The sequence below is a fragment of the Rhinatrema bivittatum genome, chromosome 2 (assembly GCF_901001135.1).
Source record: "Rhinatrema bivittatum chromosome 2, aRhiBiv1.1, whole genome shotgun sequence".
Classification (NCBI taxonomy): Eukaryota; Metazoa; Chordata; class Amphibia; order Gymnophiona; family Rhinatrematidae; genus Rhinatrema; species Rhinatrema bivittatum.
The window spans coordinates 339,640,164-339,666,252 of record NC_042616.1 but is presented as its reverse complement, the minus strand read 5'-3'; positions in this window follow the sequence as shown (position 1 = coordinate 339,666,252).

Genomic DNA, 26,089 nt, shown 5'->3' with positions numbered 1-26,089 from the left:
AATGATAAGGGGAATGGAACAACTCCCCTATGAGGAAAGACTAAAGAGGTTAGGACTTTTCAGCTTGGAGAAGAGACGACTGAGGGGAGATATGATAGAGGTGTTTAAAATCATGAGAGGTCTAGAACGGGTAGATGTGAATCGGTTATTTACTCTTTCGGATAGTAGAAAGACTAGGGAGCACTCCATGAAGTTAGCATGGGGCACATTTAAAACTAATCGGAGAAAGTTCTTTTTTACTCAACGCACAATTAAACTCTGGAATTTGTTGCCAGAGGATGTGGTTAGTGCAGTTAGTATAGCTGTGTTTAAAAAAGGATTGGATAAGTTCTTGGACGAGAAGTCCATTACCTGCTATTAAGTTCACTTAGAGAATAGCCACTGCCATTAGCAATGGTAACATGGAATAGACTTAGTTTTTGGGTACTTGCCAGGTTCTTATGGCCTGGATTGGCCACTGATGGAAACAGGATGCTGGGCTTGATGGACCCTTGGTCTGATCCAGTATGGCATTTTCTTATGTTCTTATGTTCCTGTACTGTCCTGCTCTCCTCGTGGTCGGTGACCAGTCTGCAAGGGCTGTGTAGGGCGCGTAGTGGACAGGGTGGTCCGCAACTCAGTCCCGCGGGTGGCCTGAGTAGAGCACCCTGAGAGACATTGCCAATGTCCGCCTTCCTTGCTTCTCATCTCGTCTGGTTTCCAAGTGCCTCGTCATGTTTGCCCTTCAGCGTCATGTTTCTGATGTTGTTGCATCGACCCTGGTCCAGGATGCCGTCGCATCGACCACTGGTCCGTGATGTCTTCGCATCAGCCTTGGTGTCAAGTCTAGTCTGCGATGCCGTTGCATCGATCCTGGTGTCACGTCTCCATAGTCCTGGTGTCATGTCTTCAACCCAAGTCTTCGTGCCATGTGATGCCGTCGCATCAACCCAAGTCTTCGTGCCATGTGATGCCGTCGCATCAATCTTCTTGTCTTCGTGTCAAGGTCCGTCTGCCCTCAACCACAGGCCAGGCCTGCTGCTCCATGCTGCTCGCAGCAGGTCCGAAAGGGCTTGGAATGGTCGGAGGACCATTCAACTTCCAACATCTTCGGATGTTGGCCTTGGGAGCTTGCCGGCCTGGCGGAGGGTAGACCGTTAGCCATGCGGAGCCACCGTCAACCCTCGGCTCGGCCCTGAAGGTCTGGTCCGGGCCGAGGCCCATGGGCACACTAAACAACACTGTTCTCAACACGGCTGAGGGGGGATATGATGGAGGTGTTTAAAATCATGTGAGGTCTAGAACAGGTAGATGTGAATCGGTTATTTACGCTTTCAGATAAAAGAAAGACTAGGGGGCACTCCATGAAGTTAGCATGTGGCACATAAAACTAATGAAGAAAGTTCTTTTTCACTCAACGCAGAGCATGTGGTTAGTGCAGTTAATGTAGCTGTGTTTAAAAAAGGATTGGATAAGTTCTTGGAGGAGAAGTCCATTACCCACTATTAATTAAGTTGACTAAGAAAATAGCCACTGCTATTGCCTGCAACAGTAACATGGAAACAGGATGCTGGGCTTGATGGACCCTTGGTCTGACCCAGTATGGCATTTTCTTACTTAGTTTTTGGGAACTTGCCAGGTTCTTATGGCCTGGATTGGTCACTGTTTGAAACAGGATGCTGGGCTTGATGGACCCTTGGTCTGACCCAGTATGGCTTGTTCTTATGTTCTTAAATGCTCTTCAGCTTGGAGAAGGGGGGATATGATAGAGGTGTATAAAATAATGAGTGGAATGAGTAAATGTTAATCAGTTAAAGAGTACAAAGACTAGGGGACACACAATGAAGTTTATAGGTGATAAATTTGAATCTAAAAGAGGAAATATTTTTTAGGGGTGTGCATTCGTTTTCGACATATGGTGAATCCGCAATGTATATGCCATATTCGCTGTATTCATGGGGGTTCCGAAACGTATGGCAAACTCCCACGAATACAACGGATCACCAACGAATAGGCCCCCCACCCTCTTGACCCCCCCAAGACTTGCCAAAAGTACCTGGTGGTCCAGCGGGGTTCCTGGAGCAATCTCCTGCACTCAGGCTGTCAGCTGCCAGTATTCAAAATGGCGCCGATAGCCTTTGCCCTTACTATGTCACAGGGGCTATCGGCACCATTGGTCGGTTGCTCCTACCATGCGACAGGGGCCAACCAATGGCACCGGTAGCCCCTGTAACATAGTAAGGGCAAAGGCTATCGGCGCCATTTTGAATACTGGCAGCCGACGACTAGAGTGCAGGAGATCACTCCAGGAACCCCGCTGGACCACCAAGTACTTTTGGCAAGTCTTGGTGGGGGGGTCAGGAGGGTGGGGAGTTGTAGATAAATAACTTTAAAGGGTTGGGATGGGATGGGGTTTTTTGGGGGGAGTGAATGTATTTTTGACATATGAACGGATCGGGGGCCCCCGCGAACGGATGCAATGGATTTGGGCCCCTACGAATCCGAATCCCAAATGGGACAAATCCGTCCCTGCTGCACATCCCTAATATTTTTTACTCAATGCATAACTAAGCTCTGGAATTTGTTGCTAGAGAATGTGGTGAAAGCTATTAGTGTAGCTGTGTTTCAGAAATATTTGTACAAGTGTTTGGAGGAAAAAATTATTAAGTTGAACTTGGGGAAAACCATTGCTTATTCTTGGGTTAAGCAGCATGGAGTCTATCTCCCCCTTGGGATCCTGCCAGGTACTTGTGACCTGGATTGGCCACTGTTGGTAACAGGATACTGAGCTTGATGGACCTTTCGTCTGATACAGTATGGCAAGTCTTATGTTCTTATGAAAAATGCCTCCTAAAACCCATCAAATGCAACATATCAAACAACAGAAAAAGACCCCTCTAGAGAATCAGCCCATTTAATATTCACTAAGAGGTAGATTTTCAAAGACTTGTGCATGCAAAACCAGGAGATACACGCTTCACTCGGATCCACAGGGGGGTGCAGATTTTAAAAGGCCCACAGCCATGTGCGTATCTCCTAGTACATGGCTAAAAAATGTTTTGCAAAAAGGGGGGGGGGGGCATAGGTGTGGTCTGGGCAGGGCATGGGCATTCCTGATTTTCCCACTGACACTAGCTTGTAAGTCTAACACGCAGAAGCGTGTGCTGTGGTCCCTATCTGTGTATCTTTACTTCAGCTGTGAATGGCATATAAGTAGAAAAATAAAAAAATCTAACCTAGTTAGTTGGGTTTTAAGGGTCGGAGCAGGTAGAGGAAATGAAAGGCAGGCTAGGTAGGGGAGTATGGAAGTTGTATATATTAACTGGGTAAACTGTGAACGGCCTGGGAAAATGGATATTGGCGTCACCTTGCGCATCTACTAAAATACCCACCTTACACACTCGAGACGGCATTCACACACACATGCACGTGTCGCTATAAAATCATGCACACATGTATGTGCGGGTAGCTTATTTTTTAACATGCGTGCATAAACCCACGCATATTATAAAATTGGTATGTCCATGTGCGCAAGCTGGCAAATGCACACACATGTGCGCATGCACGTCACTTTGAAAGTTACAGCTTAAAATGTTATCACAATCAAGTAGATTTTCAAAACGCCACATGCGGCCAAGCTGGGAGATATGTGCATGACTCATAAGTGCACGGGCCGCGCAGATTTTAAAAGATACATAACAAAAAATGAAAAATACCTCATGAAACCCATCAAACGGAAACAAGCCCCCTCTAGAAAATCGCCCCATCTAATATTCACTAAAATGTTATCACTGTGTGTGCATTCTTCATGTAGTAATTTTAATTATTGCTGAAAGGCTTCATGACAACTTTCTCATTTAATAATTATCAAAATATGAAATATTGAAAGGGAAATATGAATCGTAGAAACAAACAAAAATCCTCCAAATTGTAAGCCTTAGTTCTAAAGTTTACAAAAAACTATTCTTTCTGCGTTGCCTGGTTATTGCCTTGTGGGGGGGGGGGGGGGGGGGGGAGGTGGCACTTTTTAGCCAAAAACCCCAACCGGCGTTGCTGATGATATAGATCCTCATCACTTTAACTAAAAAGGGCTAATTTCTTTTCTTTAAAAAAGGCCAAAGGATCAAGTTTCTATCCAGTTCGATAACCAGAGAGAAGACCAGAGTAGCCCTGGTCTTTGATTTTCTTGAAGTATCTACATATGAAATAGTTACATTTGAGACATTTGGAGACAGAACGTCAGTGCCTCCTCACCTTCTTGTAGAGTTCCTCTTTAAACCCAGGTACATAAAATACATCAGAAATTGGTGAAATAGCAAAAAATTCTAAAATTTCTGTGTGGGTATATTTTTAACCGAGTTAAAAAGAGAGATTCTCAAGGGCATGTTTAGGTCAGGTAAGGAAATAGCAAGCATATTCATTCCATTTTCAAATATGTGCATGCCAGTTTGCCCCAAGTGGGCAGCCACTAAAACAATGCTGATGGTTTCCCTTTGAAAACAAAACTTGGCTAAAATATACATGGGATAAAAGTGGCCACATTGATCACAAACGATGTGAACTGTTCAAAATTGCCCCCAATGATAGCAGCATGCTTCAAACACGGCTGTCCAGAAGTGCATGTAAATTACCCCCAAGATATGGTCACCCCAGTGTGTCGGCTCAGTGTTAATTTTCATACAAAGGCACAGAGTAGAATCTCTGGGTTTGAAACAGTGAACTTTTTCCCAGCATTACCCTTTCTTAGAGCCAATTTTTAGCAAATGTTTTGAATTCAATCTTTTAAATGTTGTTCTGGGAACAAGTTATCATGTTTATCTGTGAGGAAAAATTCAATGTTTCATATTGCTGTTAAGCTGTCAGTTGTATTATTAATTTACAACATATATTCATGAATAATATTGAATTTAACTGAATGACACTGCTTTCAAACAGAGGACATTTTTTGATAATTACTAATTCTACTGTGTATTCATAAAGAGAAAGGTCCTTCTCTCACAATCCATGTGACTTACTCATTTATAAGACCTTTGAAATTCACATATTGCCTTTAAGTACTTCCTCTGGGTAACTTTCAAATTGATACCTTTCTCAGATATGCAGTTAAGGCTCTGTTTTTCACTTGGGGCCACACAATAAAGTCATCCAGAGTCAGGAAACATATCTGTGCAGGATCCATTCATCCTAGCAGTATTATTTTTTTTTTCAACTTCTTTTTTAATGAACCTGTATGGAGTGTGAACCTGTATTTATTACAGACAAGGTGTTGCTTTAAATATCAATTTATTTATCTTTCCAGATGTTTTCTAACTGATCTCCAATTTGCTCCTTTCCCATTAATGGTAAAAACTATCAATTGTTCAGCTTTTTAACTCAATGGCATAAAACATGTTGTTCCTATAAAAATACTATATAATCAACTATACTAAGACTTCCATATCTTCTGACAGACTCCTAAAATCTCTGACCTATTCCCACCAGTTTCCCCAGCCAGGAGTATATGGGATTTAGCAACAGAGTCATTGCTACTGAGCAAAGAAGCAGCAGTTCTGGTACACTGCTGCCTAATGGTGTGCAGGGGAAAAAAAAATCATTTTTGTTTTTGGGAGTTTTTGGGAGTTTTTCCCACACAAATATTTCTTCATGGAATGTTTCATTTGTTTCATTCGTGACAAAAAAATGAATCAAACATTAACCCCCCCCCCCCCCTCAAAATAGACAAAGAATGAAAATGGGGATTTTATTGAATATAGCTGCCTCTTGTTCCTCTCACCTACCCAGAAAAATGCTGGGGTCAGGATCTGCCGGTGAGGCCTAAGCCGAGGCTGAAATCTCAGCCATGCATAGGCCGAGGTCACAGTGATGTACTTGGCCTAGGCTGGAGCCCAGACCCATGCCCAACGCCATGGCCTGGCCCAGAGGCCATATCCCAATGCTGGGGTCTCAGCCTAGACCCAGGTATGCCGTCCATCAAAATGACACTATCTGCTGGATTGAATCTGCTTGAGTTGATTAAGAAGAAAACATCATTGGAGCTGCTCCAAGGTCTGGACTCCAGGTCTGGATCTGACCCTGATCCTAGGCTGAGGCACAGGCATTGGGACCCAGCCTCTGGGCAGGACTGCAGCACTGGGCCTGTACCCTGGCTCCAGCCTAGGCTGAGGCCAGGTGTCAGGACCCAGCCTCCAAGCTGGGCCATGGTGTTGGGTCTGGGTCAAGGCCCTGGCATCAGGACCTGACCTCCGAGCTGAGCCACAGTGTTGGGCCTGGGTCCAGGTCCAGGCCCCAGTGTTGGGACATAGCCTCTGGGCCTGGGTCCAGGTCCAGGCCCCTGCATCAGGACTCAGCCACTGTGCCGGGCTGTGGCTTGGGCTGCAGCCTAGGCCCTGGCCCGGGAGTTGGGACCCAGCCTCCAGGCCAGGCCCCGGCATCGGGCTTGTCTGGGTTAAGGACTTGGCATCAGGACTTAGCCTGGTGGCTTCCACAGATACCTGTTGGATCATGTAAATGTTTGGGGTGGCTCACATATTGGCTGAGGCCTCGGTGTCCACTTGAGCCTAGGCCAAGACTCCAGCATCATACTTTGGGCCTTGGTTTATGCCTTGGTACTGGCATTGTGCTCAGGCATAGGCTATGGCCCCTGCTTTGGGCCTTGTTTTATGCCCTAGGCAAGGCCACAACCTCAAGCCTAGGTCGAGGCCTGCGGTATTAATTTAAAATGAATGAAACAAATAAGAATTGTTTCATTTGGGGGCCACTGGTGAAACAAATGAAACAAATTGTCCTTATTTATCACATTTTGCATATTCATTTTAAATGAATGCACATCCCTAAAATACATCTGAAACAGGAAGACAGTGGAGGAGCCGGGTGTGCCATTAAATGACTGAGGGGCAAAGGGGGTACTTGGGGAAGACAAGGCCATAATGAAAAGACTAAATGAATTCTTTGCTTCACTGTCTACAGAGGAGGATGTTGGGGAGATATTCATGCTGGAAACAGAATTTAATCATGATGATTTGGCGGAACTGAAAAAAATCACAGTAAACCTGGAAGATGTAATTGGGCAAATTGAAAAACTAAAGAGTATCAAATCACCTAGACTAGACAGTATACATCCTTGAGTTCTGAAAAAACAAAAAAATGAATTTGCAGACCTATTACTAGTAATTTGTAACCTATCATTAAAATTGTCACTTGAAGATTGGAAGATATCCAGTGTATCACCAATCATTAAAAAGGGCTCCAAGAGTAATCTGGGAAATTAAAGAACATATAAATAGAGATGATTTAATGGGACACAGCCAACATGGATTTTCCCAAGGGATGTTTTATCTTACCAATATGATTTTTTTTTGAAGTGGCTAATAATTAAATATGAGGATAATGATGAGTCAGTGGATATAGTTCATCAGGATTTTCATTAGGTGTTTCCAAAAGTCCTTCAGAAGAGGCTACTGTGAAAATAAAGAAGTCTTGGGATAGGAAGCAATGTCCTATTGTGGATTAAGAACTGATTAAAAGATGGAAAACAGAAAGTAAGACTAAATGATCAGTTTTCTCAATCAAAGAAGGTAAACAGTCGAGTATCTCAGGGATCTGTACTGGGACTAGTGCTTTTTAATAAATTTATCTGGAAAAGAGAATAACAAATGCAATTATCAAATTTGTTTCTGACACTAAATTATTCCAAGTTTTTAAATCACAAGCAGCTTGTGAGAAATTGCAGGAATATCTTGAGATACTGGGAGACTGGCATTTAAATGGCAAGGAAATTTAATGTGGACAAGGGCAAAGTGATGCACATAGAGAAAAATAATCCAAACTGTAGTTACTTGATGTTAGGCATCATTTTAGGAATCCTTAACCAGGAATGAGATCTAGATATCAATGTGGACAATTGAAATCCTCACCTTAATGCACTGCAGTGGTCATAAAAAGCAAACAGACTGTTAGGAATTATTTAGAAAGTAATCAGTAATAAACAGAGAATATCATAGAACCTCTATATTTCTCTATGGTGTGACCATACCTTGAGTACTGTGTGCAATTTTTATTGCCACATCACAAAAAAAATATATATAGCAGAACTAGTAAAGGTGCAGAGAAGAGTGACCAAAATGATAAAGGGGATGGAACTGCTCCCCCATGAGGAAAGGATACAGAGGTTATAACTGTTCATCTTGGACAAGAAATGACTGAAGGGAAATATGATAGAGGTCTATAAAATAATGAGTGGAGTGAAATGGGTAATTGAAGATTGGTTGTTTACTGTTTTAAAAAATAGGGAAGCCAATATTCAAAGCTGGATAAGTATAGTTTATTCGGCTAAGTGGTGCTTGCTGAATATGTGGCTATATTTAGTGGCTGCCACTTAGCCGGAGAAGTGACTTATCTGGCTAAGTTGATAGCTGAATAGTCAGTGGTCGGGCAGTGGGAGGATCAAGATGGCACTACTTATCTAGTTAACTGGATAAATAGCGATATTTGCTCTTATCTGGTTGATCAGATAAGTTAGACCTCCCATAGAACTGGTCTAACTTAGTTGGATATAACTTATCCGGTTAAATAGCAATTTCTACGTGAAAATTCAGCAGCATAGCCATGCAGCTAAATATCTCATGTAACTTAGCCAGGTAAGTTATATCCACCTAAGGGGGTCATTTATCAAAGTGCTATATGGCGTTTTCGCATGCGTTAAGGCATTTTCGAATGTGGAAAATGCATTAACACATGCAAAAATGCCATTAACGTGTGCGAAAGCATCATAACACATGGTGCGATGCAAATGAGAAAAAGGGGAGGATATTGGGGCAGGATTTTTGGACAAGTGGCGCTGGGCTCACAGTTTTGCGAAGCCGTATCGCACGGCTTTAACTACAGCTTTTTCATTTGCGTAAAGAGGAGAGAGAGAGAGAGAGAGCCTAGTCATAATGCCTCACAGTAGATAGGTATTTATATCTCTATGTGAGGCCCACCTCTCTCTCTCTCTCTCTCTCTCTCTCTCTGTCTCTCTCTCTCTTCCCCACACCCCAGTGGTGGTGGAGGGCCCTGATAGCTATACTACACATGGTCCCCCCAGTGGTTGTATGTAGGAAATTCAACAATTCTGGCACTTATCACAAAGTGCGAAAAGGTTATCGCAATTTGCGCTAAGATAGCGCTTCACATAGGTATTAGTGCAAATTGCGATAAACTGCTTATTATCATAAAACATGCCCCTTTTCCTATTGCATGCGTTATTTAGTGCATTTTGATAAATCCAGGCCTAAGTTAGAAGCCTGGATATCTTTCAATATTGGGCCCAGAAAGACTAGAGGACACTCCATTAAGTTCCTAATCAGTGGTGGTGATGTAGGGTGGCAGGGTAAGAAAGCCCCATTCCTGCAGTTAGTGGGTGTGCTGTAGGGCTCATGGGTTGGGGGCTCATCAGGTGCATCAATGGGGCCTCCTTTTGCTTCCCTGCTGCCTCCTGCAGCTTCTTCCTTGCTGACTGTGCTCTTCACCCCTTATAGGGGGGCCGGCATTGGCAGGGATTAAGTGGGTGGGTGGGACAGTTATGCCCCATTCCCATGGCTTGTGGGTGTGCTGCAGGGCTTAGTGGGAGAAAATGGAAGAGCCCCTGGAGAGCATTAATGGGGCTCTTTTCTCTCTCCTGCTGCTGCCTCAAATACGATTTTTGTCAATTGTTTATTCAGCCATAGAGGTACATAAAGCTGTTGCATTTGCTGTAAATCACCCCATTTGCCCTTCCCTTCCCCTATATTCCTGAAGTTAGCATTGTAAACATGGGCAGTCTAATGAATTTACCAATTGTGGTGTCTAGGAAATACTGGGGCCTCTCTGCTCTAACAGTTTTGAAATGATGCAATTAGTAAAATGAATATCATGCATATATAGGGATTATCATCAAATATATGAATATGGGAGAGATCCAAAATGGTGGCAGGCAATATGCTGTGTGCACGTCCTTACCCCTCAATCTAGCATCCCTTTTCTTTGATCTGATTTATTACCTGTCCTATGATTTGTAAGAGAAAGGCCAGACAAGGGGGGTTTCCAGCTGCTGATTTTAGGGCCCATGGATGCCCATGTTCTCCGAGTCACTTCATCACTGGGTGTTCAGCTGTCAGGGAGTTCAGGAGGGGAAGATTTGCCTCCTGCTCTCCTAGACTCTTCAACGTGGCTCAGTCCAGCGCTGAGAGGAAAGACACCTAGTGATAAGAACATAAGAAATTGCCGTGCTGGGTCAGACCAAGGGTCCATCAAGCCCAGCATCCTGTTTCCAACAGAGGCCAAACCAGGGCACAAGAACCTGGCAAGTACCCAAACACTAAGAAGATCCCATGCTACTGATGCAATTAATAGCAGAGGCCATTCCCTAAGTCAACTTGATTAATAGCAGTTAATGGACTTCTCCTCCAAGAACTTATCTACACCTTTTTTAAACACAGCTACACTAACTGCACTATCCACATCCTCTGGCAACAAATTCCAGTGCTTAATTGTGCATTGAAGGAAAAATAATTTTCTCTGATAATGTGCTACTTGCTAAGTTCATGGAGTGCCCCAAGTCCTTCTATTATCCGAAAGTGTAAATAACTGATTTACATCTACTCATTCAAGACCTCTCATTATTTTAAAGACCTCTATCATATCCTCCACATTAAATTTAATCTGCCATTTGGATGCCCAATCTTCCAGTCTTGCAAGGTCCTCCTACAAAGTATCACAATCCACTTGTTATTTAACTACTCGGAATAATTTTCTATCATCTGCAAATTTGATAACCTCACTCGTCGTATTCCTTTCCAGATCATTTATAAATATATTGAAAAGCACCAATCCAAGTACAGATCCCTGAGGCACTCCACTGTTTACCCTTTTCCACTGAGAAAATTGACCATTTAATCCTACTCTCTGTTTCCTGTCTTTTAACCAGTTTGCAATCCACGAAAGAACATCGTCTCCTATCTCATGACTTTTTAGTTTTCTTAGAAGCCTCTCATGAGGGTCTTTTGTCAAATGCCTTCTGAAAATCCAAATATACTACTTCTACTGGTTCACCTTTATCCACATGTTTATTAATCGCTTCAAAAAAAATGAAGATTTGTGAGGCAAGACTTCCCTTGCGTAAATCCATGTTGATTGTGTTGCATTAAACCATGTCTTTCTATATGCTCTGCGATTTTATTCTTTAGAATAGTTTCCACTATTTTTCCCGGCACTGAAGTCAGACTCAATGGTATAGTTTCCCGGATCGCTCCTGAGCCCTTTTTAAATATTGGTGTTACATTGATGACGCTGAGGCTGCGATTCCGTGCTTGGATTGAGTGAAGGGTAACATCATTGCCATGGGATTTTTTCAGTTTGTTCCAGAGTTTCCAGATGAGGAGCAGGCATGGAAAAGAGAAGGGAATGGAGACTTTCACAATGTTTATTTTACTTCTTCCCTTGTTGTTTCCTCTCAAGCAGGTTAAACAAGGTTTTCTTTGGCAAGACCTACAGAATTCACTTTGGAAACCATGTGGGATGCAATGGAAGGGCTGGACAAAGCTTTTCTTTCCCAGATAATGCCTTTGAGTGAGAAAGCTTTAGTCCTAGAAAACCACGTGCAGTCTGCATAAGTGGCTAATTCAAGTCACTAATTTTAAAAATCTACTTGGATATGTGTAGGTGGTACAAGATTCCTTAGTTAAAGATAAAACTATTTTGACTAACATATTGGAGAATATTGAGAACTCTCTTAGGAGAAAGAATTTGAAACGTATTACATTTCCTCAAGTTGATACAGCAGTCTGCCAAAGATACAGTTCAACTTTACCTAATGGAAATACTTAAAGTTTCTGAACAAGCACTGCCACCTCTTACAAAGACATATTATCCTCCTCCCTTCAAGCACAGAGAAGCTAAGGAAGGATATCAGGAACTTTCTCTGATATCTGATAATACACTGGATGTTATCATCATTAGAGATTTCAGATACTGCCTTAACTCAGCCCTCTAATTTCGATAGTCTCATTGGCTAGAACCTGAGATGGATTGGCTTTTGAGGCCATACTTTAGGCATCACGCTGTGCTTTCTTTGCAACATAGAGTTATGAATTTTTCCTGATGTTGCCAAATAAACAGAACAAAAAGCTTAAGTAATTCTTGCTGATGAGATCTATCTAGAGTCTTAGAGTTAGGAGTTGTGGTGTTTTTTTAGCTAATTCCCCTGTAAATGTTGTATAATGTATAAAGGAAATTTGCATGATTTTTTTGAACCTTCACAATGACCCTTTTTTTTAACTCTTTATTTATAATTTTACAATATTACACTTCAGACAAGAAAGCTTAAAAGAAATACAGAATGAATGTGTAAATTACATTTCAAAAAGAAGAGGAAAAAAATATACAAAAGAAAAATTAATCCACATCCATCGGTTGAAAAACCACAAAGGGGTGCACAACCTTGGAACAATATCTCATTAAAGAAAAATGAAAAAGGAAAGGCTGCCTGCTAAATTAACATAGTTATTCCACAATGCCACCTAATTAATGATCTGGCACTGGAGTAGAGGCCGGGGCTATAGCTATTCTGCTATTCAGTAACACCTTTAATTGATTAGGCAAATAAAAAATGAACCTATTCCCATCTAATTGAACATTTGCTGGATAATACAACCACCCCCCCCCCCCCTCCACCCAAACTAAGAACAGTACCTGTAAAGTGAGGAAAAGCCTTCCTCCTAATCTTAGTTTGTCGGGAGACCAGGAAAAATCTGGATTTTCTATCCCATAGAGCAGTGGTTCCCAACCCTGTCCTGGGGTCCCCCCAACCAGTCAGGCTTTCATGATATCCTCAATGAATATGCATGAGAGAAAACTTGCATGCACTGCCTCCATAACATGCAAATTTTCTCTCATGCATATTCATTGCGGATATCCGGAAAACCCGACTGGCTGGGGGGTCCCCAGGACAGGGTTGGGAACCACTGCCAGAGACTCCTGACCTCCCCAAGACTTGCCAAAAGTCTCTGGTGCCATTGGTTGGCCCCTGTCACATGGTAGGAGCACAAGATGGTGCCGGCCGTCCATTGCTCCTATCATGTGACAGGGGCCAATGGTACCGGTAGCCCCTGTGACATAGTAAGGTCAAAGGCTATTGGCGCCATTTTGAATACCGGCAGCCGACGGCGTGAGTGCAGTAGATGGCTCCTGGACCCCCCGCTGGACCACCAGGGACTTTTGGCAAGTCTTGGGGAGGTCAGGAGGGTGGGGGGTTGTAGTTAATTAAATTTTAGCTGGGAAACAAATAAGATTGGAATGCATGAACGGATGGGGGCCCCCCCTTGCTGAATGCAAAGTATCTGCCCCCCCACAAATATGAATACCGAATGTAACATATGCAGTCCCTGCACATCCCTACCCAGCCCTGTCTCTTACCCATAACAAGAAAAGGAAAATAAAACAACTCACAAGGCCCAAGGGAGCAGCCAAAATCAGGAGCCGAAACAAACTTTATAAGGGCCCCTTTGCCATGCAGCTTTGGCTGCACACACTGGCGATGGCACGCCACAGGACACCGTTTTTTGAATGAACTGGCGGCACCTTCTCCCGCCATCAGGGCAGTGTCACTGGGCAGTAAATCACATCCCAGGAAGCCAGAAGGATGTCACAGTCTCGGGCAGCCTTGCAAATAGATGGAAATTCTGCTTACCACTTCCTCAAACAAGGCGCCGCTTTTTGAATGCACCAGTGGTGCCTCCTCCCGACATCAGTGTCAGTGGGCAGCAAACGCCATCTCAGGAAGCCAGAAGGATGTCACAGTCTCTGGCAGCCTTGCAAATAGATAGAAATTCTGCTTACCACTTCCTCAAACAAGGCGTTGCTTTTTGAATGCACCAGTGGTGCCTCCTCCCGACATCAGATCAGTGTCAGTGGGCAGCAAACGCCATCCCAGGAAGCCAGAAGGATGTCACAGTCTTGGGCAGCCTTGCAAATAGAAATTCTGCATACAGATGACCCTTTTTGCTAGCAATAAAGTTCCATAAACTTCTCCTTCCATGTTCCATCACAGCCTGGGTTCTTTTTCATAATTTGCCATGGTGTGCTACTGTCTACTTGTCTTTACTTAGTTTATCATAATTCCTGTTGGACTGTGTATTCAGTCTCTCATTCTAGAGGACTTTGAGTTTACTGTAGATTTACTTATATTTTGTTTTCTTTGTGATGGAATTTAATGTCAGCATAGCTCTCTTTTTCTATTTCCTCAGTATGTTAATGTAATTTCCTCAGTATCTTAATGTAATTTGAAAGGATAAATAAAGCATAGAAATGTTTTAAAAAAATATGTACGGTTGCTGGTGGGAATATATTGTGACTCCTGTTTACTGAATTGTTCTTGTCTATGACAAACAGTCTTACTGAGTGAGTAGTGCACCCAACGATAGCAAGGCAATTTTCAAAAGTCATTTACCTGAGGAATTGCCTGTATGACTACTTTCACCCAGGCAAAAAAGGAAGCAGGCATGGGGCTGGGGTTTCGGTCAGGCGCGTCAACAACATGCACAGTTCTGCATTTTCTAAACAGGGCACAGTGTTTTGAAGGGGAAAAGAACAGATGCAAATCTGTGTAGAGACTTTTTCACAGAGCAATCTTCAAAGGGAAAGTAATCTCCCACTTTCCTTTTCAAAACTGGTGCAAGGCCTGAGTGTAAAAGTTCCCACGGCCTTTGAACCTGTGCAGGTGGATTTGAAAATTACCCCTTGCACGTTTAGGGCACATATGAAATTGAAATAGGACTTTAGAAAAAGCAAAAAAAAATGCATCTTTGCACTTTTGTGTAATCTGGCTTTAGAAAAAGAAGCATTTGTTTCAGCATCATTTCATGTTTCCCAACTGCTGAATTCTAAGAAGCAGAAGAGGACATGCAGAGAGTAAGTGTAACTCCCTTTCTCTATTCTTTCAAAAAGGAGGACTGTGATCCTTTTCCATGGTGGGTTGGCAGGAAGAAAACAGGCAAATGGCACTTCAGATATTTCCAGAAGGATTCATAGCCATACAGAGTTTTGTTCTCAGACAGATCACTTTATCAGAAAATAGTGATTAAGAGAAAGTCTATACAGAAGACAAAGTATTTACATATTATTTACATGTTCATCCGGTGATCTGGGGTCTGAATATCAGCTCTTTTCCAAGTACATTAAACAATAACAGAACTTCTTGTGGCAATGCCTGCCTGCCTCACACACGTTCTCCCTTTCAGCCAAACTATACAGAGCTGATTGATTTTCTTCCATCTGACTCCTACCCACTCTTTCAAAACTAATGGATGACCGCCTCCTTTAGGATCTGGACCTTGCTCCCAGATCAGCATTACCACTGGACTTTGTGAAAATGACTCTTTTGCTGAATAATGTCCAATAGCCCCCCCCTCCCCCCGTTTTCAGCTTCATCTATTTCTCTAGATATCCTGGACAGTAAAGGTCATTTCCTCCAACCTTGGTGTAATAGCAGCAAATATTAAACTTACACTTTCTATTCCCTGGCTTCTGTTTCATCAGAGCAGGGGAACAGAATACGGATCCTTAGAGATGTCTTGTCTCTCGAAGCAGAAAAATATCTCCCTCCTCTTGCAGTTAGAAACTACTCTTTCTACTCCAGCTCTCTTGTCTATGTCTCTCCTCTCTCTCTGTATGTGGAGGACCTCTCTAAAACCACTAGGAGGTCCATATTCATTCACTGTATGGATTGCAAAGTTAATTGGATAAACTTATCTGGCTAACTTTGGAGGTATATTCATTCAATAATATAGCCAGCTAACTTTAGGGCAGTTCTTTAGCTTGACCAGAATTAGCCTGATAACTCTGAATATTGGAGTTAGCCAGATAACTTATCCAGCTAACTCAACTCCTGCCAGTTATGTTCCAGCTAACTCAACTCCTCCCAGTTATGTTCCAGCTACTCATCTCCTCCCAGTTATGTTCCAGCTAACTCATCTCCTCCCAGTTATGTTCCAGCTACTCATCTCCTCCCAGTTATGTTCCAGCTAACTCAACTCCTCCCAGTTATGTTCCCAATCTGCCCCTAAGGTATCTAGCTAAAATCTAGCTATCTAATTTATTAACCAGTTAGAATTTAATCAAATAAGTGCCAAAATCTTCATTTAGCTGGATAACCTGAGTTATCTGGCTATATGCTTTTGAATATAGACCTCTAGGAGTCCTTCTAAACTCTCTGCTGGCATGTCCCATTTACTTGACCATCCAAGAGATACAATGGATTATATCAGCCCTTCCCCGTGATAAGGACAGGGCTATATTATTAATACTACTATAGTGAGTTTATGGGACTTAGAATATTGGTAATTTATACAAAGTGAAAGTGAGCCAGGCAGAGTTCAGCCACATGTGATTCCACAAACATCTGTGGATTTGCCAAGATCCATGAAACAAAATCAATCCAAATTTTTTTGAATGAGGATCTTGGCAAGATCTATAGAAATTTGTAGTAGATCCATGCTCATCTGCTGATGCACAGTGGATTTTATGGAGATCTGTGGTCAGCTGTTTGCCAGGAACTTCCTACTTTGAAAAAAAAAAATGTTTGAAAAGTAATTTGAAAGACTTGCTGGTTTTCTGTAAGCATGGCAAATGATCTTGCAAACTTCGTTTTAAAAAGTACACACATCTCCAGCAAAGAGTCTCCAATGAGGGCTCAGTACACAATTTTCATCTGGGTTAATTGAAATTGCTGTTTTGTTTCAAGTCCTGGTCTCAAGTGTACTCAGTTACCAGATGGTTCCAGGTCATCAAAGAGAGGATGAATTAGTTCAAGTTTTGCCTCATTAAATCTGAAGACTGGTTGTCCTCCTTTTCTTAGAGAAACTGGAACTATGGAGCCTATGAATGAAAGTGTAGCATGAATGCAATAAGCATTTAGCATGCATGCAGAATAGTTTGCTATGCACGAAGGTACTAACATACCCTTTCCTTTGGGATGATTAATGCAGGGGATTTCAAGAATAAGTGGTTAGTATGCACAATAATTTAGTATACTTGCTTTAGAGATGGCATTATGGTGAAAACACCCACACAAAAATGTGTACATTACATATTAAGATCCTTTTAAGCATGCATGATTACATTTTTTATGTGTGTACTTAGCACTCTTGATATCAATGCCCTCCAACTGTGTCAAAGACAGGGAAAGGTCTGGTAGGGCTAGATGTAGTTGTTGCTGTTGAGTTTGTGGACCCTTGAGCCGGCTAGAACTGATGATGGCACACCGTGAGAAGGCCTACAGTGGAAGTTGTAGCCGGGAGGCGGTTCAAGTCAGGAGACCTGCCGAATCTTCACCACTGGAAGCCCGAGAGCCCCGCGGGAGGAGCCCTTGAGGATCCGAGCCACTTGGACTTATGTGTAGTCTCCTGAGGCGAGTACCTGAAGAGTAGTCCAGAAGTATGAAGCAGAGGAGAAGCTGGAACCAGGAGACCAACCGGACCTTCACCACTGGAAGCCCGAGATCCCCTCGGGAGGAGCCCATGAGGACCCAAGCCGCTTGGACTTAGGTGAGGTCTCCTGGATGGAGCAGTCTGGAAGAAGTCAGGCAATAGATGAGCAGGACGAGGAACTAGCCAGGAGTCGGGGCAGGCGGCAGACAGCAGAGACTGAATGAACCAGAGTCAAGACAGGCAGCAAGTGGGATACCAGAGGATAGGCCAAAGTCAGGAGCCAGGAGACGAGCTGAAGTCAGGAGCCAGGAGACATCAAGGAAGGGCTGGAGAAGGAACAAGACAGGAACAGGCAAGAACAACAACTAGCAAACCTCCAAAGAGCTAGGTATGCAGGGAGCAGCTGGGCTTAAATACCCAGCTGCATCTGATGTCATCTCAGAGGCCAGGCTATGATTTCCCCCACGGCCCCTTTAAAACCCGAACTCCTGCACGCGCCTATGGGGCGGGGTTTGAATCAGGAACTCGGCGGCGTCTTCCTCATTTAATTTAATTTAAGGAAGAAATTGCTAACATGGGCTCACGATTCAAGACTGGCTGGACATCCTGGTCAACAGAGAACACTGTCTAAGCTACAGAAGTACTATTGGTGGCCCACCATGAAAGAAGACACTCTAGCTTACGTAGCCTCCTGTTCCAATTGTGCCAGACAGAAACCTCCGCCCGGACATCCTTGGGCCTGCTTCAACCCTTGTCAGCACTGGATGAGCCCTGGACCCATATTGCAACAGATTTTGTGGTGGACCTACCACTTTCCGGAGGTAACAATACCATTTGGGTTACAGTGGACCAATTTTCGAAGATGGCTCACTTTGTGGCTCTCCCTGGCTTGCCATCAGCCATGGAACTTGCTAAGTTATTCATCAGTCACATCTTTCGCCTACATAGCATGCCTAAACATATTGTTTTTGACAGAGGAGCTCAATTTACAGCAAAGTTCTGGAAAGCCTTGTGTAAGAAATTCGATATCACACTTGACTTCAGCTCTGCGTATCATCCTCAGTCGAATGGCCAAACTGAGAGAATGAATAGAACTCTCAGTTCCTCCGCACCTGTGTTGGTTCACGACAGAATGACTGGGCTGAACTGTTGCCCTGGGCTGAATTTGCCACCAATTCACATCAGCGTCATCTACTGGATCTACTCCATTTGAAGTGGTCTATGGAAGATAATCTTTACCACCTTTACCATTTCTACTTTCTGTGTCGTCCCTGGCAGCTCAATCTACTGCCAAAATTATAGCAGCTCTGGAGAAAGACTAAAGAGATGCTCCAAAAAGCAGGACAAAGAGCAAAGAAAGGCTATAACGCTCACCGAAGCAAGGCTCCTGAATTCCAGTTTGGATTTTTACTAAACATCTGAGACTTTAGCTTACATCTGCTCGATTTCCTCCACGCTTTGTCTGACCTTTTCCTATTCTCTTACTTTTGGGCTCACTCACCTATAGTCTGAGACTCCCTCCAGCTATGAGGATTCACAATGCATTTCATGTTTCGTTGCTGAAACCGCTTGTTCTTAGCGAGTTTTCCACCAAGAAACCTGAACCTACCCCAGTTGATGCAGAAGAAGACATTGAATATAAGGTTGATGCCATCCTTGATGTAAGAAAGAGAGGCAGAGTTTGGCAATACCTCCTGTCATGGGAGGGATACGTACCAGAAGAAAACTCTTGGGAACCATTGGCTAATATCATGGACAAAGAGATGCTTCATCAATTTCATTGATCGCATCCTCAAAAACTTAGACCAGGTAGGGTGTCTGGAGGGGGCCCTTTGAAGCGGGGTACTGTTGCGTCCGTCGGTCTCAGACGGCTTCGACCTCTGTGCCTCACCTTTCTTCCTTCTCTCTCCTCAAAGAGAGAAGGAAGAAAGGTGAGGCACAGAGGTCGCGCCTGTATGCCGCTCTCTCCGGTGTCCCCAGATGAGGTGAGGCACAGAGGTCGCATCTATATGCCACTCTCTCTGGTTTCCCCAGATAGGCAATGGCGATGGTGTTCACCATGATATTCCTGAGGGCCTCCTAGGGTGCGCGCGTGCACGCCACCCAAGTCTTTATCCACGTCATGGCGGGAACCTCGGGGGTGTCCCCTCCGAGTGACATCATTACATCCTGGTATTTAGCCTGCCCTTCATTTGCTAACAAAAGGAGTTAGCAAGGATTGGATTGCCTCTGGTATAAGCTGCTCTGCCGCTTCCCAGCTGCCGCAGGAAGCTCTCTTTGCCCTTTGGGGTAATTCTTCACTAACCTGGGTACCTGCTCCTCGGGGGCCCTTCTGCTCTATTTCAGGTACCTATCTTGGGATACCGGATACTCGTTCCTCGAGGACCACCTCTCCCTAATCTGGTGTCTGCCACTGAACAACTTCTGCCTGTCGGGACCTTCAACAATACAGCTTTCTGCTTCAGTGAGTACTAACCCTTTCAGTCTGTCTTACCTTCAGCTTCAGTGCTCTGTGACAACAGCCGGGACCTGTCCCTGCTACGCCACGCTGACTATCACCTACTCGAGTGTGAGACTGGTCTCCTCTGCTGAGGACCCCTGGACTACTTCACTGGGTTACCTTCACTGCTGCCCATTCCCCGGGCAGTACCATTGAGCTGTACAATAAATACAACTTCTCTGTGCGTGTATAGAGTCTAGCCTAGTACTGCGGTTCCTCACTGGGCTCCTCCCCGTGGGAGTGGCCATCACCGCAGTACCCAAGAATCCACTCCAACCCCTCATAACCATAACACACAGATGGTAGATAATAGAGGTAGCTCTTCTCTTCTGATGTTTTTTGATAATTAGATGTTATATCACAATTAGAATGCTTAAATGGTTTCTCTTTGGTGAATGAGGCATTCATCGGTTTCTCTTTCAAAGATATATATGGGAGGATTTAAGTAGTTTGTCTCTAATAAGGGCATTTATTTATTAAGAGGTTCATATTAAAAAGCATTTAGGTGGCTAAATGAATATTTAGGGACATATCTGGCTAAATTCTAGCCGGCTAATAAGTTAGGAGGTTATAATTTAGCCAGATAAGTTTGGGGCATTCTGAGGGGTAACTGGGAAGAGTTGAGTTAACCAGCTAAGTTAACTGAATAACTCTATATTCAGAGTTAGCCAGATGGTTATAAATATAGTGGCATGATGAGTCATGAAAAAAAAGGGGCAGAGGCAATAGTGAGCAGGGGGCCACATCACGGTGGTGCATTTTCACCCACCATGCTTGCGACCGCGCTACACATTATCACCCCTAGAGAACCAGTGAAATAGCTGAGGCTATTTCCAGCGCTAATGTGGGCAATAATGTGTGATACATTATCACCCGCAGTGCTACAGGACCCAAATTTTCCTAAACCCCATGTAAACCCTGCCCAAACTCCTCCCCTTCCTTAATTTACATTTTAGATTCACGATGCAGTAGTTTTCGCATTTTGATAAATGACCCTATATATTCAGTAATGCAGCTACACTATTGAATATACCTCCAAAGTTAGCAAAATAACGTTATCCAGCTAACTTTGCTAGCCGGGCTGTGTCTAAATACGAACCTCTAAAGTGTTATTATCCGCCTATCTCAATAAAATCGTGCTAGGTCATAAACACGATATACATATTTCAACATTAAAGGTATATAAAGGATTCAGATTAATTGTTGGTTTTATTAAATTTAGTATATTTAAATGGTCGCTAACTGGTTGACGGTGTACTGCTTCCGATCTTAGGAGTGTTATTTCTGAAGGTGGGCTTCATTGTGACTGTTGATTAGGAAGTTGATTATAAATTTGTGCATGAAGGGGGCACACAGTAGCCAAACCTTTTGGTTCTGGGCCCTTCAGCATGATTTCTCAATGTGGCTGGTTTCCCTGGATGATGTGTGTGTGTGTGTGTGTGTGTGGGGGGGGGGGGGGGGGGGCAGGGCAGAAAAGAAGTGCCCTGTTATGGATCTGGCAGGCTGTTGATGGCAGCAGGGGGCAGGGGGGAAGAAACTCCTGAGGAGCACTGGTAGGGGTCTCATACCTCTCCTCCTGCTGCTACCTGGAATCACTGGCACAGCGTGGTCTTTGCTCCTAAATGGGACCAGCTTCCCTGGGTGACTTTACAGGGGATGGGAGGCGGGGCTGGATAAGAAGAGTTCTGTTCCAGCTGTGGCAGGCTGCAGGGGGTGGGGGGGGGGGGGGAGAGAGAGACAGAGGAGGAGTCCTTGGGGAGCATTTGTGTGGTCTCCTACATCTCCTCTTGCTGCTGCCTAGAATCACTAGCTTGGCATGTTCTTTGCTCCTTAATGGGGCTGGCTTTCTGTGTGACTTCATGGGGTGAGCTAGAGAAGGAGAACCCTGTCCCGGCTCTGGCAGGCTGATGGTGGCTGCAGAAGGAAGGGGAAAGAGACTCTGGGTAGCATTGGTGTGATCTTTTACCCCTCCTGCTGCTGCTGGCCAGAATCGTTGGCTCGATACAGTCTTTGCATCTAAGTTATGAAATGGGGGCATAGTTGAACTTCCCTGCATGGCAGAGGGATAGGACAAATGAGAGAAGTGAAATCAGCTTACAGAGCTTTACTGATTTGACTTTTGCTTTCTCACTTTCTTTTTTTCCAATGAGTTCAACCATAGGTATCAGATAGAAATCCCTTTGTGACTCATATCCATAAAGTATGAAACATTTGATGCTTAAAGAACAGGTGTCTAGACTGTGTCCTCTACTTACTAAAACAAGAGTGCCCTTCATGCTAAACACAGGATTGGCTCGAGTCATTGCACTTGATAATCATGAGTCTCAGGAGAACTCTGTTGGACATTCCTTCCACCAAAATGTATCATACATTCATAACTAATTTTCCAAAGTTCCAGTTATCTTTTTGTAAAATTTGATGTATTGTTAAAGCCAAAGGGAAAAAAAAAATTTGAAATACAATTCTACCTTACACACTGCACAGTAGTGTAACTAAAAGCATCTGGGGCTCTACAGGGCTGAAAACACTCTGGAACAGTAATAACTACAGATCAACTTTAAGTTGCAGTCAAAAGAAAGCTAAAAAAAAATGAAGAAAGTCTATAAGTTAATTGCTTGCTTACTTTTTGAAATAGGGTTTTTTTTTGCCCAAGGATTTCATTTCCTGTAACTTCATGAAAGAAAAGAATGACAAAGAAATATAGGGGCAGATTTTCAAAGGGTTATGTGCGTAAGATACGCGCTTAACCCACGAAAAGCTGCCCCTGCCTGCCCCTGCACGTGCCGAGCCTATCTTGCAAGCCCCGGGACGCTGTGCCAGGGATCGTGAGCCGGCCGTTGGCTGGTGTGCGTAAGTTACGCCTGCAGGGAGCCTGGCGTAACTTCTTCAACAAAGGTGTAAGGGGGGGGTTCTAGGTAGGGCTGGGGGGCGGGTTAGGTAGGGGAAGGGAGGGGAAGGTGCGGGGGGGGGGGGGGCGGAAGGAAAGTTCCCTCCGAGGCCGCTCGGCACGCGCAAGTTGCACAATTGTGCACCCCCTTGCGCGCGCCGCCCCTGGATTTTATAACATGCGTGCGGCTGCGCGCGCATGTTAGAAAATCGGGCGCAGATTTCTTCGCGCCGGGTTGCGCGAACAAATCTGCGCCCGCGCGCAGGTTTTAAAATCTGCCCCACATTGCGTAAGCAAGAACATTAGCAAAAAATACCATATACCATAATCTTTATCACACATTTTTGGACATGAATACCCTGAGCCAGTCTTGATCATAAAAAAAGTTAAACTGCGTTGAAAAATCTAAATCCTGAATAGGGTTTTTCAGCCACTGTTTCCTTCTGTAGTGACCTGGCATTATATTCCAAGGGGTAGATTTTCAAAATGATTTAGCTTCCTAACTATGGAGTTAGGTGGCTATGGCTAGATCATATGTTTTGAAAATGTACAGCCACCTAATTTTCCTAGGATATTATTCAGCACCACTTAGCTGGTTAAATTCTGACTTTGCTGGCTAAGTGGCACTGTATGAATATTTGAGCCTGCTGGGTGGCCACTACTTAGCTGGCTAATTGGTTTTCCGGCTAAACTGTTAGCCAGTAAGTGAAGGGCAGGATGGGGGCAAACTGGGGCAGAGCTACTTATTTGGCTAAATACCAATTTTCAGTCTTATATGGCTTAGTTAACCAATAAGCCTAGAACAGGTATTTGGCTGTCTTATAGTAAGCTAGGTAAACTTATTTAGCTACCTATAAGATAACCAAATATATTCAATGGCATGGTCCCATTGCTGAATATTTTGGCCAAGTTAAACAAGTAACTTGTTTAGCCAGACAGTGGCTAAATATTGACCTCTAAGTGTCTACATTTAGCATCTTTTAAAATAGGATTTTCCTGAGGGCATGACTGGGGTGGAGAAAAACGTAATTGGTTATAATGAATTGTCAGTGCTAACTCCCTTAAGTTTACACATTTACTGTATGTCTATGTGCAGGAGTGGCAGGCTACACTATAGCTAGCCAACTCTATGAGGAAAATCTTTACATAAGTATAGCCAGTTAACTTTAGGTACATTTTCAACTACAAATTAGTCCTCTTGTTTGTGTTTAGCATTTTTCCCATAGATACAAATTCCTAGAACATTCTTAGTACATGTGGACCACACTGCTCCTAAAGGAGATGCTCCAAATCAAAACTCTGCACAATCATATTAGTTTTGGGAAAATATGGAGAAGATTGTTTTTTCCAGTAGAAAAATAGGCAAGCTGTGCAAGCTAAGATTTTTTTTTTTTTGTTTCATTTAAGGGGAGGTATTTTCTTTCATTTTCTTTATATACATTTATTTTGTACATTTTATTGTGTTTCATTTTTCCACATATAAATGCATATAGCAAGCATACACTAAAACAGGAAGTTAAATAAAAATAGCTTTGTTTCACTGCTTTTTTAAATGTCATTTCAAAACAAATATGCATTACTTTTTGGCAAATACCACGGAATTCTGTCAGTCATGATAGAAGAATGTGCCAGACCGAGCCAGATGGTGCCTGCTGGAAAGAGAAATGCATTTTTCAAAAGCTGAATTGCAAGGTATGATGGAAGAGATTACAACACAAGAAACAAAGTTTGGTTCTGACTATATTGAAACAAATTCACAGGAGATTGCTGGGAAAGTGGACCCTTGTGCTATGGTGTGGTTGGTATTACCAGACAAGCAAGCTCTTATGGCCCACACCAACAGCTGGCAGACGTACCCTGAGTGGGACTGACAGGAGCTTCACCTATGCCAACCATCTTCCCTGGAGTTGAGCCCTGGGTTCTGACAGTTGCCAGGTCTTAGGAGGGTCCTAGGGGGCTGTAGCAAGTGCATGAATCCAAGTCCAGATGAAGGTCAGGCAGGCAGCAGACAAACGAAGATCCATGAGACAGGTCAGAGGTCGGGGTAGGCAGCAGACAAATGAAGACCCAGGAAACATGCCAGAGGTCGAGGCAGGCAGCAAACGAAGCTCCAGGAGAAAGGCCAGAGATAGGGGCAGGCAGCAAACAAACCAAGATCCAGAAGACAGGCAAGAGGTCAGGGCAGGCAGCAGAGAAGTAAAGATCAGATCCAAAGCAGAGAGTTGGTTCCAGGAAGCAATCAGAAGTGTCAGAGAACAGGCCAAGGTAAATACCAGGAAGTCAAGCCAGGGGAGACAGAGCAAGACAAGGACAGGGATTGACCACAATACAGAGGAACCGGACTGGGCAGGGAACACAGAAAAAAACAGAAATATAAGAATCAGGAACAAGGTTAGACAATATAAGGAAAAGCAACACACACTGAGGAGCAGTAGTTTCCCACCTAGGTACATATATTATTACGCACTTGCGCGCACATACACCTAAGGTGTCCACTGGTATGTCCCTGCTGAAAGCAAGCCATGTGCACGTAATGTCGGTATTTGAGCTGGAGGAAGGAACTAGATGCCAGTGAATTGGATGTTTGGGGGGGGGGGGGAGCGGCTGGGTGGGAGAAGCTGGGAACCACGGTTTCTAACAGAGATAGAAAGTCTCTTAAAAATTATCCTTAATATGAATAATGATTTGGAAGAGAAACAGGACTATTGTCCATTCACCAAGGTCTATGTTCTTCCTAGCATGGGACATATTGTGATTGCTTATGTAGTGAGTATACTGAGCCATTTGCTATGACAGACCCCCTCTAGGAATGGCCACAATGGTACCATCCAGGATATAGTCAGAGAAGTCTGAGAATATTCTGATTAGAAAGGTTGACTTGAGAGATAGAAGTCCAGTCTCTCATTTCTCTGCAGGTGGGAAGGAGGGGGGCAATAATTGATTTAAAATCAAAACATCCACATGTTTTCCAAGATTCCATAACAAATAGCATATCTAACCCTCGTTTCAGAATTACTTTGGTTATCTGCACCTCTTTATACCTCATCAATCTAGGATTATCATATCCTAACTCAAGTGCACACAAGCTGTTTTGCTCCCTCTTACCTTTAGCACATTTTATTGCCTCTGCAGATAGACAAGGCATTGATTAACATGAGTACCATAAACTGCATGATGCTTTCCAAGCCCTAGGTAATGACCCTGCACCAAAATGACCAGGATAGCAAATATCTCATTACTTATTATTTCAAGACCCACCATAACCAAAGGAAAAAACTTGTGGTT